Source organism: Mus pahari, chromosome 3 (assembly GCF_900095145.1).
Source record: "Mus pahari chromosome 3, PAHARI_EIJ_v1.1, whole genome shotgun sequence".
Classification (NCBI taxonomy): domain Eukaryota; kingdom Metazoa; phylum Chordata; class Mammalia; order Rodentia; family Muridae; genus Mus; species Mus pahari.
In genome coordinates this window covers 76,669,285-76,683,092 of record NC_034592.1, presented here as the reverse complement: position 1 = coordinate 76,683,092, position 13,808 = coordinate 76,669,285, and the positions used below count along the sequence as shown (strand labels likewise).

General features: G+C 41.7%; 1 protein-coding gene across 1 annotated transcript in view; it reads right to left on the bottom strand.

Moving 5' to 3' along the window:
* Window positions 1-10,305, bottom strand: part of Ckap5 (cytoskeleton associated protein 5) — a 92,202-nt gene extending 81,897 nt beyond the window's left edge. The window contains exon 1 of the mRNA XM_021192754.2: window positions 10,223-10,305. The gene's annotated coding sequence lies outside the window, so the exon portion shown is untranslated. The remainder of the gene's footprint in view (window positions 1-10,222) is intronic.
* Between the last annotated feature and the right edge of the window lie 3,503 nt (window positions 10,306-13,808).

Genomic DNA, 13,808 nt, shown 5'->3' with positions numbered 1-13,808 from the left:
TCCAAGTGCTCAAAAAGGCAACTAGTTATCATCTGATAGCAAAGAGAAAGCATCTACTTCACTCTTAATTTTATTTGACATTAATTCATAATTTTATAGAACTGAAACATTCAAAGTAAATTTAGTTTCTACAAAAAATTTGTTTGTGATACTTTAAAATGATATATTGAATAAATCAAACCAAACATCTAGAAAATAAAATATACTACACATAACACACAGACCCCTTAATAGTTTCATAATCATTTTCTTTTAATCTTATCGGTAAACTGATCAAGTAAAGAACTGAAACCAATCTGAACTCCCTGTTTTAGATAGTTTCACTAGGCAGCTCAGGCAAGCCTCCAAATTTGTAATTTTCCTGACTCAGCTTCCCATTTACTGGGATAACAGGTATGTCACCACACTTAGTTCTGCTACTTGTGTATTAAAGTGACTATTGGAAAGCCATATTTTTGTCATCCTGTGCAAATATTAATTAACAATTATCATAAAGAAAGACCACATTCTAATGTCTATAATTTATTTTGGAAGTAGTGAAGACACACAATAATATTTAATACATGTAGAACAAAACCTCAGTTTCACAAAAGGTCAAAGTTTAAGGAGGCTTGAATAATCTCTCCTTAGAAAAATGAAATATTTTCCAATAGATAGCACAAATTAAAACCAAATAAGCCGGGCGTGGTGGCGCACGCCTTTAGTCCCAGCACTCGGGAGGCAGAGACAGGCGGATTTCTGAGTTCGAGGCCAGCCTGGTCTACGGAGTGACCGGCATGATTCCACTTTTATAAAATGTTCAAACCAGTTTTTTAAAAAAGTTTAGTAAATGCCAACGGCTTAAATATATACATGTTCAAGCATAAAATCCTATCATAAAATGCAAACCCTAGTAATCTAGTATTCTTAACTCTTCAACCACCTAAAAAAATAAGGCACAGAGAGACTATTTGATAATGTTAGAACTGAGCTTAGAAATTTTCTCCTACTTTACATCCACGACTCTTCCCCAACTATCCAAATGCTAAATAAATGTGGTATGCTTTTATTTTAAATTTCTATATTCTGATAGTCTACATTAACCAGAGCTAATAAGCAGTTTGGTTTTGCCTTTTACTTGAATCATTGGCAGTTCAATTCTTCTATGGCAAATTCCCAAGTTCTTGACCTACAAAGCTCTTTACTATCACAATACAAGAGCTCTGAATTGAATTACCATTCCTGGACTCTCACTTTGGCTAAGAAAATGCTACTGCAGAATCATAGTATGAGCCCGAGAAGCTTGAGGAAAAGATTTTGCCCACTCAGAGCACAATCCCTAACTTTCATTCCAGCTATCTGGAAGGTTAAGACAAGAGGATGACTCAATTCTAAAGGTTTGAGAGCCAGCCTGGGTAACATATCATTATCACCAATATCACAAACAGACAAACAAACAAAATACAAATAAGCCAGACCAGTAAGATGGTTCAGTTTATAAAAGCACTTGCTGTCAAGCCTGATGACCTGGGTGCAATCCCTGGGATTCACATGATGCAGAAAGAGAGAGACAATTCTTTTAAGTTGTCCTCTGGCATCTACATACAGGCTGGGAATTTGCTCATCATGACTACAACCCCAAATAAATAAATGTTCTAAAAATTTAAACCTTTTGAATGATTGCTGACATGCAACGATGCTCATTTGAAAAAAAAAATCATAAAACAAAATAATGAACCTATGTACTTAGAGATCCTTACTTAAAACACATCTAGGAAGGGCACATGGATTAAAAAAAGGATAAAAAATTATTTAACTGTCATAGAATATTTAAGATTATTATTACTTGTCCAAGGCCAAAAAGAATCTCATCTCTATGTGGAGGAAGCAAAAACGATTAACACTTTCCTTCTAACAAATACCTTCACTGCCTCCTGATATTCACATTAACAAGAATGAGAACAAAAGTTAATCATCTTGCTTAAGTATTCTGTATTACTGGAGGTATTAATTTGAAAGGCTTCTCTAGCAATTTATGTCACCAAACTTTGGTTGCTTTCCTAATTCTGGGATCATGACCTCCCAAACATTCCCTCAGAAACTAAGACAGATAAAGTGATGTATCATTTACATTGTGCCATTTTATCAGCAGGAAAGAAGGTTAGCTGAACTCTCTCTAATAGATAATCATTGTCAATGTCTCCAAAATGGATACTGTATACCAACACAGGTCTCTGGGGAGATGGAAAGCTAAACCTGCTGTGAATTAGGTCAACTTTGGGAGTTACTGTTCAACACTACCAAGGTGACTGAAAACCTAGAGCTTATGCATGCAGGAGGCTAGCCAGGTCTCTAAATCCCAAACTAAGAACCCAAGGCCCAGAGCACTAGATTCAGCTGTCTCCCCATCCTGCCCCACCTGGTTAAACTCTGGTAACATCAATCCTCTCTTCACCTCAAGCAGGAACTAGGCTGTGGAACCACTCAAATACAACACATCCAAACACCGAAGGGCCCCGTCACCACCCACAATTAGAGCTGATGCCCGGGCTTTAGCACACTGCAGAGGGCATTGTTTTCACTCCTTCCCGGACTTACACTCTGAAAGGCCGGTTAAGTCCCATGTACTGTCCACTAGGACTTCCGGACCAGAACTGGATGCTTGCCTCCTTTTTGTAGTCTGACACTTATGCTACCCTAGCAGGGTGAGGTCCACCCTAACGTCTGTGCAAGATCAGCAGGAATACCCGGTAGCAGGCGGGAGGCAGCAGCATTGGCAAGTCAGCTGCTGGGAACCGCCTCCTACGGGGGCGGAGACAGGGGCACCACTGTCAAAAGTGCCCGCCCCACCCTCAATGCTCCTCTGCAGGCACACAGAACGCTTAAAGGGGCCACAGCGACCTTTACCCAGAGGTCTGCAGGCCCAGGGTGTGCTGCCTCTAGCTCAAAGGTTTTCCAAAGTAGGAGGTAAATAATGGAACAACTTGGAAGTGGATCTCTGGTTTGATAATAATAAAGGTAATATCACAAAAATAAAGATGACTAGTTTCCAATACCACAATTCTAAAGTTTTCGAAGGGTGTAAAAAAATTACTGCAGATAATAGTCAAACCATCAGAGTAAATTATGGAAGCTGCTTTTTCCCCATTAACTTCTCTTAGAAGTAGCAATTTTCAAACTGCAACATAAAGACACAGAAATTCTAGCAGCTTTCAATGCTTCCCCTTGTCTTTTCACAGACTTCCTTCACAGCAAAAGAAATAGGTAATATCAGATAGGTAGGATGGTAATAGGAAGCAAAAAAAATAAAAATACAACCCCCCCTCTTGTGAATAAAAGATGGCCTTTCAAAAATTCACCAATAATTTACAAGTCTACAGTAAGCAAAGGGATATTATATACAAATACAATTGGTATATACAACTATGCAATTTAAAAGGAAGTTCTTGAAAATTTTGTAAGGAAACTGCATTAATATCTCAGGGAATAAGTAGTATTTGTTCTTGATCCATCATCAGTAAGGGTATTTACTGAACAAGCCTAGCAACCTTAGTTCAATCTCTAGAGTCGACACAGAGATGCAAAGAGAGAACTCTACAAAGTTCTCTGACCTCCATACAATTAAATTTTAAAAAACAAAACAAGCTTTTGGACAGGGATAGCGTGAGGACAAGATGTCGGTATGAGTGTCTCCTGGTTTTCATGCGAGATCCATCAGGATTCGCCACCAGAGGATTTAGAATAAATAAGGCATACAAGATAATGTTTTAGTTGTTATGCCCAGCGATTAAGTTACCATTGTTTCTGAAAAACAAAAACAATAAAACTCAAGGAGCATACATGGTCTCTGAGACCTTCCCCCCCCCCTCCCCGAGACAGGGTTTCTCTGTGTAGCCCTGGCTGTCCTGGAACTCACTCTGTAGACCAGGCTTGCCTCAAACTCAGAAATCCACCTGCCTCTGCCTCCTGAGTTCTGGGAATAAAGGTATAAGCTACCACCACTCCAGGCCCACTCTTTCAAATTGCATCTGGGAATAGTCAAATCAAGTTACTTTTCTTACTAACAACCAATAGGGCTCAAGAAAAAGTACGGGCCAGGCGGCGGTGGCGCACGCCTTGAAAAAACCAAAAAATAAAATAAAATATTATGAAATGATACTTCTCCAGTTACCCAATAGTAACAAGGTGTTTTCTTTTCCTTTTTTTTTTTGCTTTTTCGAGACAGGGTTTCTCTGTATAACCTTGGCTGCCCTCAAACTCAGAAATCCGCCTGCCTCTGCCTCCCAAGTGCTGGGATTAAAGGCGTGCGACACCATACCCAGCCAACAAGGTGTTTTCAATGACAAATTTCTCAGTAATAAAATAACTGTAGCACTGACAAATATTATAATCCTATTTTCTAGCCCTTGATTAAATCATTACAAAGGAAGAGTGGTGTGCCTTATTTTAGTATTACAGAAATAGTAATTATCCAAAAAGCTTGCTGAACTCCAACTTTAGAGGCATCTGACTCTTCTCTGGCCTTACAGTCAAGGGTTCCCACCACCACACAATTAAAAGAAGAAAAGTTATTTTAATTAGTAACAAACAACTAAGAATAAATATAATCAAGACATCAAGGTTCTTTACTCTTTCATAACATAATAAAGATCATGTTTAACGAGATAAAAAGTTGCCAGGAAGTGGTGGCTCACACCTTTAGACCCAGTACTCAGGAGGCAGAGGCAGGCAGCTCTCTGAGTGCCAGGCCAGCCTGGTCTACAGAGCCTGGTCACGACAGCCAGAGCTACACAGAAAAACTCTGAGTAAAAAAAACAAAAACAAAAACAAAACAAAACAGAAAGATACAAGGTTATTATGGTTCGTTTGCAATCACATCTATAACAAAACTGTAATGTTTTGAATGTACCTCTAGACCAAGGCCTATAACAAGAACAAATACTGTTGCCAAATTAGAAAAACAATGTTTTCTGGCAATTAAAAGGTGTTATCAGGGACTGGACAACAGACAGCTAACAGGATGGGGTGGGGGTGGGGTGGGACCAATCACAGTGAAAAGCAAATTACAAAGAGGACATCTAAGTTTCCTCTGAATGTCAAAAGGAACGTCCTTTTATCTGTATAAACTGCATGTCTATCTTAATGTAAACATAGATGGAAAGATACAAAAACAATTATATATACCTACATGCCATGGGGGACAGCTAGATAACTTCTGTGGACACCAGACATCATGTGGTACACATACATATATGCAGGCAAACACACATATAAAATAAATATAAAAATTAAAAAACAAAAACAAAAAACAAAAACAAAACCTAAGCAACATCGTTGAACTCAAGATGTAAGAGTATGAGAATCATTCAAAACTTCAAACCTCTCTAACACTAACCACCAAGAAACAATCACAATGGGCTGGTGAAATGGCTCAGTGGGTAAGAGCACCCGACTGTACTTCCAAAGGTCCAGAGTTCAAATCCCAGCAACCACATGGTGGCTCATAACCATCCATAACAAGATCTGACGCCCTCTTCTGGAGTATCTGAAGACAGCTACAGTGTACTTACATATAATAAATAAATCTTTAAAAAAAAAAAAAGAAAAAGAAACAATCACAACTAGATTAACATCTCAATTTTAAAGCTGGCAGGGTGGTACACATTTGTAAAGCTCAGCATAGAGAGGGCAAAGGCAGGAGGACCCCAAGTTCAAGGCCAACCTAATAGGGGATTCCAAGCTAGCTAGGGCTATATATCAAGATTCCTCTATCTCAAAGCTATACACAACTGCCAATTTTAAGCTCCCCCTGTCTTACCACACTCACAGCTGCCCATGAAGTAAACACTGCTGTATTTTCAACTGGCTCCCTAAAATAATACCAATAATACCAATAATACCAACCCATATTTCATATCTCTGGTAGATACATCAAGGAAGGGGAGTGTGCTCTGCTCTAAATCTGATCTTGAATTTTTTTTTTTTTTTTTTTTTTGGTTTTTCGAGACAGAGTTTCTTTGTATAGCCCTGGCTGTCCTGGAACTCACTCTGTAGACCAGGCAGGCCTCGAACTCAGAAATCCGCCTGCCTCTGCCTCCCGAGTGCTGGGGCTAAAGGCGTGCACTACCACGCCCTGCGATCTTGAATTTTTTAAAACAGTCATTACTTTATATATGATGACCATAAGAGCATAGACCCTGGCATTTAAATTCAGGTTCTGTAAGTCATTTGACTCTGAGCATACTGCATAATCTTTCTCAGAACTCAAGCTGCTGAGCTCTGCTGCTTGCTGGGGCTGGAGCATGGCCTTCCTTATTCTATTACCAGCTTTCTATTTTCTAAGTGCCTAACTGCCTAAGCTTGGCTGTCCTGAAACTTGCTCTGTAGATTGACCTTGAACTCAGAGCTCTGTATGGCTCCATTTCTTGAATGCTAGGATTAAAAACAAGTATCACCCCACCTGGACTCAAGCTTTCCTTCACCTAGTACTTGCTTTGTTCCAGGCTGGCCTTGAACTCAGAGATCTGCTTGGTTTTGTCTCCTAGAATTAAAGATGTGTATTATACCATGCCTGCACCTAAACTTAGCTGGGTAGGATCTTTCCCCAAAATTCCACATCCTTAATCTGTTAGCTCCTAGAACACATGATTCAGCTCCATTTCACTTCCAGGAGCCCCTTTAATACTTGAACCATATGTTTTAACACACATCAGAATTTATATCAGGCCATTTTTTAGACTTCCTTCTTCAAAGCAATCTAACTCTCTTCACCTGAGCGTCAAGCAGATTCTTCAGACAATGGTAAAAAGCAGCCATATTCTTCACCAAAATACCACAAAAACAGTCTCTACTCCACATACTGAAATCCTTCTCCTGAAACCTCTTGGGCCAGATCTGCACAGTTCAAAACATTCTCAACAACAAAGTCTTCCATATTCCTAATAGAACAGCCCATTAAGCCCCAATTAAAGGATTCCACTGCTTTCCAAATCTTAAGTCCTAAAATCCACATTCTTCCAAACAAAGTATGGTCAGGCCTATCACAGCATTACCCCAGTCCCTGGAACCAACTTCTGTCTTAGGGTTTTACTGCTGTAAACAGATACCATGACCAAGGCAACTCTTATAAGGCCAAAATTTCATTGGTGCTAGCTTACAGGCTCAGAGGCTCAGTCAATTATCATCAAGGTGGGAGCATGGCAGCATCCAGGCATGCAAAGTGCAGGAGGAGCTGAGAGTTCTACATCTTCATCTGAGGGCCACTAGGAAAAGACTGGCTTCCAGGCAGCTAGAATGAGGGTCTTAAAGCCCACGTCCCCAGTAAAACACCTACTCCACCAAGGCCACACCTACTCCACCAAGGCTACACCTCCTAATAATGTCATTCCCTGGGCCAAGCATATACAAATAAACATAATTAGCTACTGGTAGTAAACACATTTAAGAATCTTATTTTGTTCAAGGCCCCAGGCTAAGCTAGAGAGATTATAGAAACTATAATGTACTACTGTAAATTGTTCAAAAGATAATCTGTTAAACTCCTTGACGTGTGTTCCTTGAATCTAATATAATGGTTTTTGTTTGTTTGTTTGGTTGGTTTGGTTTCTCGAGACAGGGTTTCTCTGTATAGCCCTGGCTGTCCTGGAACTCACTTTGTAGACCAGGCTAGCCTCAAACTCAGAAATCCGCCTGCCTCTGCCTCACAAGTGTTGGGATTAAAGGTGTGGGCCACCACTGCCTGGCTAGTACAACGTTTAATATCCAACAGCCATCAATCTCAGTAGAGCACTAGACAGCCTGGCTTTACTAGAATATAAAGTTTTCATTTGCTCTTGTTAGGTTTCTGCTGCTGTTTTTTGACATGGTCTCACTCTGCAATCTGTTTTGGCCAGGAACTAACTATGTAGCCCAGGCTAGTCTCAAGCTCACAACCATCCTCCTGCTTCAGTCTCCCACATATTAAAATTAGAGGTGTGAACCATCATGCCTTGCAAGTTTTCATTTTCATCAAGATTTTTAACCACTGGGAACTGGAGAAACAGCAGAGGACCCAAGTTTGGTTCCCACCATGCACATGACTGCTTATAAGAATCTGTGACTCCAGTTCCAGGGGATCCAACGCCTTCTTATGAAGGAAGTCTGTGGGGACAAGCACATCCATGCTACACATACATATACAGACAGAGTATTCACAAAATAAATCTTGGGAAAAAATATTTTAACACTATTCATAGCTATTGTTAAACAAGTTAATTATTTTTAATTGCTTTTTCCAAACTGAACTGCTACTGCTAAATTATCACACACCACTCCACATAATTCAAAATTGATAATCCAAAATTTAAAAGAGAGGAAAGTATATGGCATATTGTTATGGAATACCTTTGCTTGCCACCTTCTTATGTGAACAGCATTAAAAACGTTATGTAAAGGGGGTTGGTGAGATGGCTCAGTGGGTAAGAGCACCCGACCGCTCTTCCAAAGGTGCAGAGTTCGGATCCCAGCAACCATATGGTGGCTCACAACCATCCTTAACAAGATCTGACACCCTCTTCTGGAGTGTATGAAGACAGCTACAGTGTACTTACATATAATAAATAAATAAATCTTAAAAAAAAAAAAAAGTATGTAAAATGTTGGGACCAGAGAGAAGGGTTAAATGGTAAGGGTGTTTTCTGCCAAGCCTGACAAGGTTTGGTCCCCAGAACACACACGCTAGACTTCCAGTAACTTGCCTGACACCAAGCATATGCACCCACTCACAAAAATAAACATAAAAGATCCTTAAAAATATGTATATGTATAGGTGTTTTGCTGATGTGTGTGTGTGTGTGTGTGTGTGTGTATCACGTATATGCAGTGCCCATGGATGCCAGAAGGGGGCGTCAGTCCCCATGGTCCTGAAGTTACAGATGGTGTGGCTGCTGGGACTAGACCCAACTCCCCTGAAAAGCAACCAGCGCCCCCTAAGTACTGAGTCATCTCTCCAGCCCCATGTAAAACAAAAAAACTAAACAAAAGTTTTGTGTACAATTTTTTCATTACAGGCTTACTACCTTGATTTAACTTACGTTGGAAAAAAGAGTTCATTTTGATTTTCTCTTTATTAAACCATACTTGACCAGTCACTTTAGAAAAGTCTCAAATGACCATTAACTTGATTTATATTCTTGCTCTTTAGGTCACAGAAGGAGTTTTCAGAGTGATGAAAATGAAGAAAAAAAGATTTCACCTTTCTAAAAATGAGTTTTCAGTTCTATAATTATGCATAATGTAATACAAGCATCCTATCTGGGCCAAGATTTAATTCCTTGGTTCCTAGGAGAATTAAGAGTCATGCATAAATTTGGGACAAGTTCTGCAAAACCTCTACTGGTGCTGAATCAGAAACTCATTGTGAAGATTCATCAACAAGAATATATTCTCTAACACACAGCAGCCACTCTGGCAACATCTCTTTCATCCTGCACTCCGCAAGAAACAAAATGGGATGCATTCAATCTTGCATAGCAATTACCACGACTTTGGGCAGCTCTCTCAACAACGATTTGCTAAGCGCTAAAAAGTGAGACTCTCATTCACCTAGCCTGAAAACGGCAAGGCCTGGCTCACCTACCCTGCTGGCTATTGTACTGGTGCCGGAAACCTTCCGAGCTGCAAAATCCCTCAACTCTGCTGACACTTTCCGAGGGAGAAAACCAAGGGCGGGGCGGTGAATGAACAGCATCCTTACAAAATCATCGCAGGTAGTGGACGCAAGGATGGAGGCAGGCCCGTGCACCGGGCTCTGATCCCGGCTCGGAGACAACTAGGCCCTTCAAACCCACCACAGCCCTCCCTCCCGTGCTCTTTCTCGTTCATTCATTTCACAATTCCGCAAGGCGCACTCCACCGAGGGCCTGCCGGCAAGGGCCCCCGCCCCGGCCTCGGACATCTCAGCCTTCGGGCGCGGCCCGGGGTCGCCCGAGAACCTCGGAAGCTGCGGCAGCTCCCCCGCCGCGTGCTCTGCTCACCTGAACCCCCAGCCCGGGTCACCAACACAAGCGAGCGCCCACGCCCCCCGCCCTGCCAGCCGCGGGCTCCCAGGCCTCCGCCCCGCTCCGCCGCCTCAGACCTGCCGGGTCCGCGAGAACGCGGAGCCGCGCGTCCGCGGGGACCCCGCCCGCGGCCGTGGGTCCCCTAGCGCGCGCGACGCCGGGTCCTCGGGGTCGAGGCCGGCAGGTGAGACCCAGCGCCCACTCACCTCTGCCGGGTCAGAACCGAGGGGCCTGCTCTAAGCCGTTTAAAACCGCTTGGGCCGCCGCAGACCCCGCAGTGTCCTCGTTGTTCATTGGTCCTCGGAGAACCGCCTATCGCCCCTTTATTGGTCCGTTTGAAAGGGCTGTGGGCACGCGCCGCCTGCGGCCTTAAAGGGAACGCGCGCAGCTGCGTTTCCCAGGGCGGCTTGTCAGGTGCTTGTCACCCAGTGGCTGGAGGAATGGCTACCAAGGCTTCAGATAGAGGAGCGAAAGGTGTGTGGAAAAGGGTGCATTTCCAGCCATGGTCACGTTGCCTTTATCTACTGATGTTTAAACTGCTGTCAACATCTCCCACACACACACCCTTTTTCTTTTTTTAATTTTAATTTTTTTTTTTTTTTTTTGAGAGCTTGCAAACATTCTGTGCTGAGAGGGAAGCAAGAGGCAACTGAGATGTAGTGGAAGGAGCCTCGAATGCTAAATTGTAGTCTTGGACTTCTTTCGAACAAATCACTTTTCTCAGTTAATCAGGTCATCAGTTTCTTTGTGAAGGAAATGGGATAATTATGTTTTCCTTACAAATTTAATATCAATATTTTAAATTTCCTTACAAGTTTAAATTAAAAACCAGGGTGCACAAGACTTTGATCCCATCTGAGGCAAGGAGATCTCTGAATTTGAGGACAACCTGGTCTACAGAATGAGTTCCAGGACAGCCAGAAAAATCCTATCTCAAAAACCAAACCAAACCAACAAACAAACAAATCAAATTTAATGTAAGGATTTAATACAACAAGCTGAGTGTCTAGGAATGGCCTTTATGAACTACAATACCTTCGCAAATGCTTGTTCTTATGAAAAAGGAGAGGCTTCATTTGATGAAATATGATTGTCAAAAATCGATTTTACTACATTTTATTTATTTGCCTTATGGAAGAAGGGTGGTGGTGCAAGGAAGTCCAAGGACAACTTGCTAGGCAGCGGTGCTCTCCTTCCACAGTATGGCTTCAGGAACTCAATTCAGGTCCCCAGATCTGACAGCAAACACCTCCCCATTAAGCCATCTTGCCTGCACTGTTTCAGTCTTTGAGACAGAATTCCACTCTGTAGTCCAAGCTAACCGGGAACTGGCACATAGACCAGGATGCCTCAAATTTATAGCATCATTCCACCTACACCTTCCAAGTACTGGGATTACAGACATGTGGAACACTATACCCAGCTAAAATTCTTTCTTGAATCAATATCCAACATTTCTATAAATATTAGTCTATAATATAATAATGATTTTTTTTTTTTTTTTTACAAATTTAATGTGAGGATTTAATGTAACAAGGCAGAGACAGACAGATCTTTGAGTTCAAGGCCAGCCTGGTCTACAAAGCAAGTTCCAGGACTACACAGGGCTACACAGAGAAACCTTATCTTGAAAAATCAAAACCAACCTACCAAACAAACAAACAAAAACCCAAGAGTTAGAGAAGAAAGCTGTGAGTGTGGTGGGTACCACCTGTGATTTTAGCACTCTAGGGGTAGAAGTGAGAGCACTTGATTCGAGGCAAGCCTCAGTTATGTAGTGCGTTGGAAGCCAGCCAGGGCTGTAGGATGTTGTCTCAGAACGAAGAAAATCTGGAGACACAAATTCCGCAACCTCACTGTTAAATTTGAGTGCAAATTTTTAGGAGGACGATTTTGAGATCTACAGATTCTCCAGTTCAGTAATGCTACTAAGAGGCATTTACTATGCACCTATACAAAGAAAAGGTGCAAGAATGTTACTGAGCCACTGGGATATTAGAAACAGAAATCTGGAAATCACATGGCCATATAAATAATGGGTTATCCATACAACACTGTACTCTAGGTACTAACTTCTGTACTAGTCAGAGTTCTCTAGAGTCCCAGTCTCCTGGGATTAAAGGAGTGCGCTACCTTGCCTGGGACTAAGCTTTTCATGGCCACTATGGCTCAAGATCTCCATGTCAAGATCCAGGTCAGAAGCCTGTGTCTTCCAGCCTCAAGATCTGGATCACAGATATGTCCTCCATTTCTGGATTGTGGTTCATTCCAGATATAGTCAAGTTGACAACCAGGAACAGCCATCACAGAAGAGCTGGGCTCTATTTTGAAAAATGAGTCCAAAAAAGTGTCAGGATTAGAGAGCCCAGGGCCTGGGAGGGCTGTTGCTGCCCAAATGGAAGTGGAAAATCAGGAGAGGCCTGTCTCAAGGGAAGAGGGGAGGGGTCAGTTTTAAGCTTGTTTACTCTCAGGTACCAATGAGAAGTTTAAATGGAATCATCTAAGTAGGCTTACGAAAGAAGCTGGAAGACTAGATTAAGTCTTAAGTGGTATTGATTTGGGAATTGCTTTCTGTAGTGTGAGACTACAGGGGCACGAGAGAAAGGAGTGAAAGAGAGGTGGGAAGAACAGAATTACATGTAAGGAAGGAGAGGAACTGTGCCCTCAAGGAGTTTGTGGGTAAGCTACTAAAAGCAGCTAGTAGAATTCTTGGAGACCCTAAAGCAGGGGTTCCTTTTGTCACACAAATGTCTTATGAGAATGCTAATGCAGCTTGCTGTGGCCATCAGCAAGCTAAGACAGACAGTAGAGTTGCTCCCCTGGAATCTGCCCTCACTGCAGGAGGGGTAATCTTTGGGCTAGTACTCAGGCAGTGTGCTCAGATTAAGAAATATTTATATTTGAGTTAATGCAAAGCTCAGAGCAACCTCAGTGAGGCTTGTGTGGCAATTTTTTTTTTTTTTTTTTTTTTTTGGTTTTTCGAGACAGGGTTTCTCTGTGTAGCCCTGGCTGTCCTGGAACTCACTCTGTACACCAGGCTGGCCATGAACTCAGAAATCCGCCTGCCTCTGCCTCCCAAGTGCTGGGATAATGGAGAAGGAACATACAGAAGCAGTCTTCTCCAGGTACCTGGTCATTGGTACATATAGTTTATTTAAATATTGTCAGACATAATAAGAAGAATGCACTTAAAGGAGAGACTGATAAGTCCCTCAGATTTGCTCAATAAAGGACATGCTTCTGATGAGCTTTAGAGGAAGATGGCAACATCTTTTTGTCTTCAACCTTATTAGGAGGTATGTATTAGATGTCTGAATCCACTCACTTATTCATTTGACAAATATTTACTGAATACCTAGTTTTCGGAGGGTTGGTTTTAGACATTTAGACTAGATGGTGAACAAAACAGACATAACAAAAATTCCCTCCACTCAAGGAGTTCATGTTATAGCGAGGAGACATAGATAATCAACACATAAATTATGTAGTATGTTCTTAGACTTAGACTGTAATTTTGTATATACATGTGTTGTGCATGCATGTAGAGACCAGATGTAGACATCAACTGTCTTCCTCAATTGCTCATTACCTTTTTTTTTCTTTTTTTCTTTTATTTATTTTTTTTAAAAGATTTATTTATTATTATATGTAAATATACTGTAGCTGTCTTCGGACACACCAGAAGAGGACATCGGATCCCATTACAGATGGTTGTGAGCCACCATGTGGTTGCTGGGATTTGAACTCAGGACCTTCGGAAGAGCAGTCAGTGCTCTTAACCACTGAGCCATC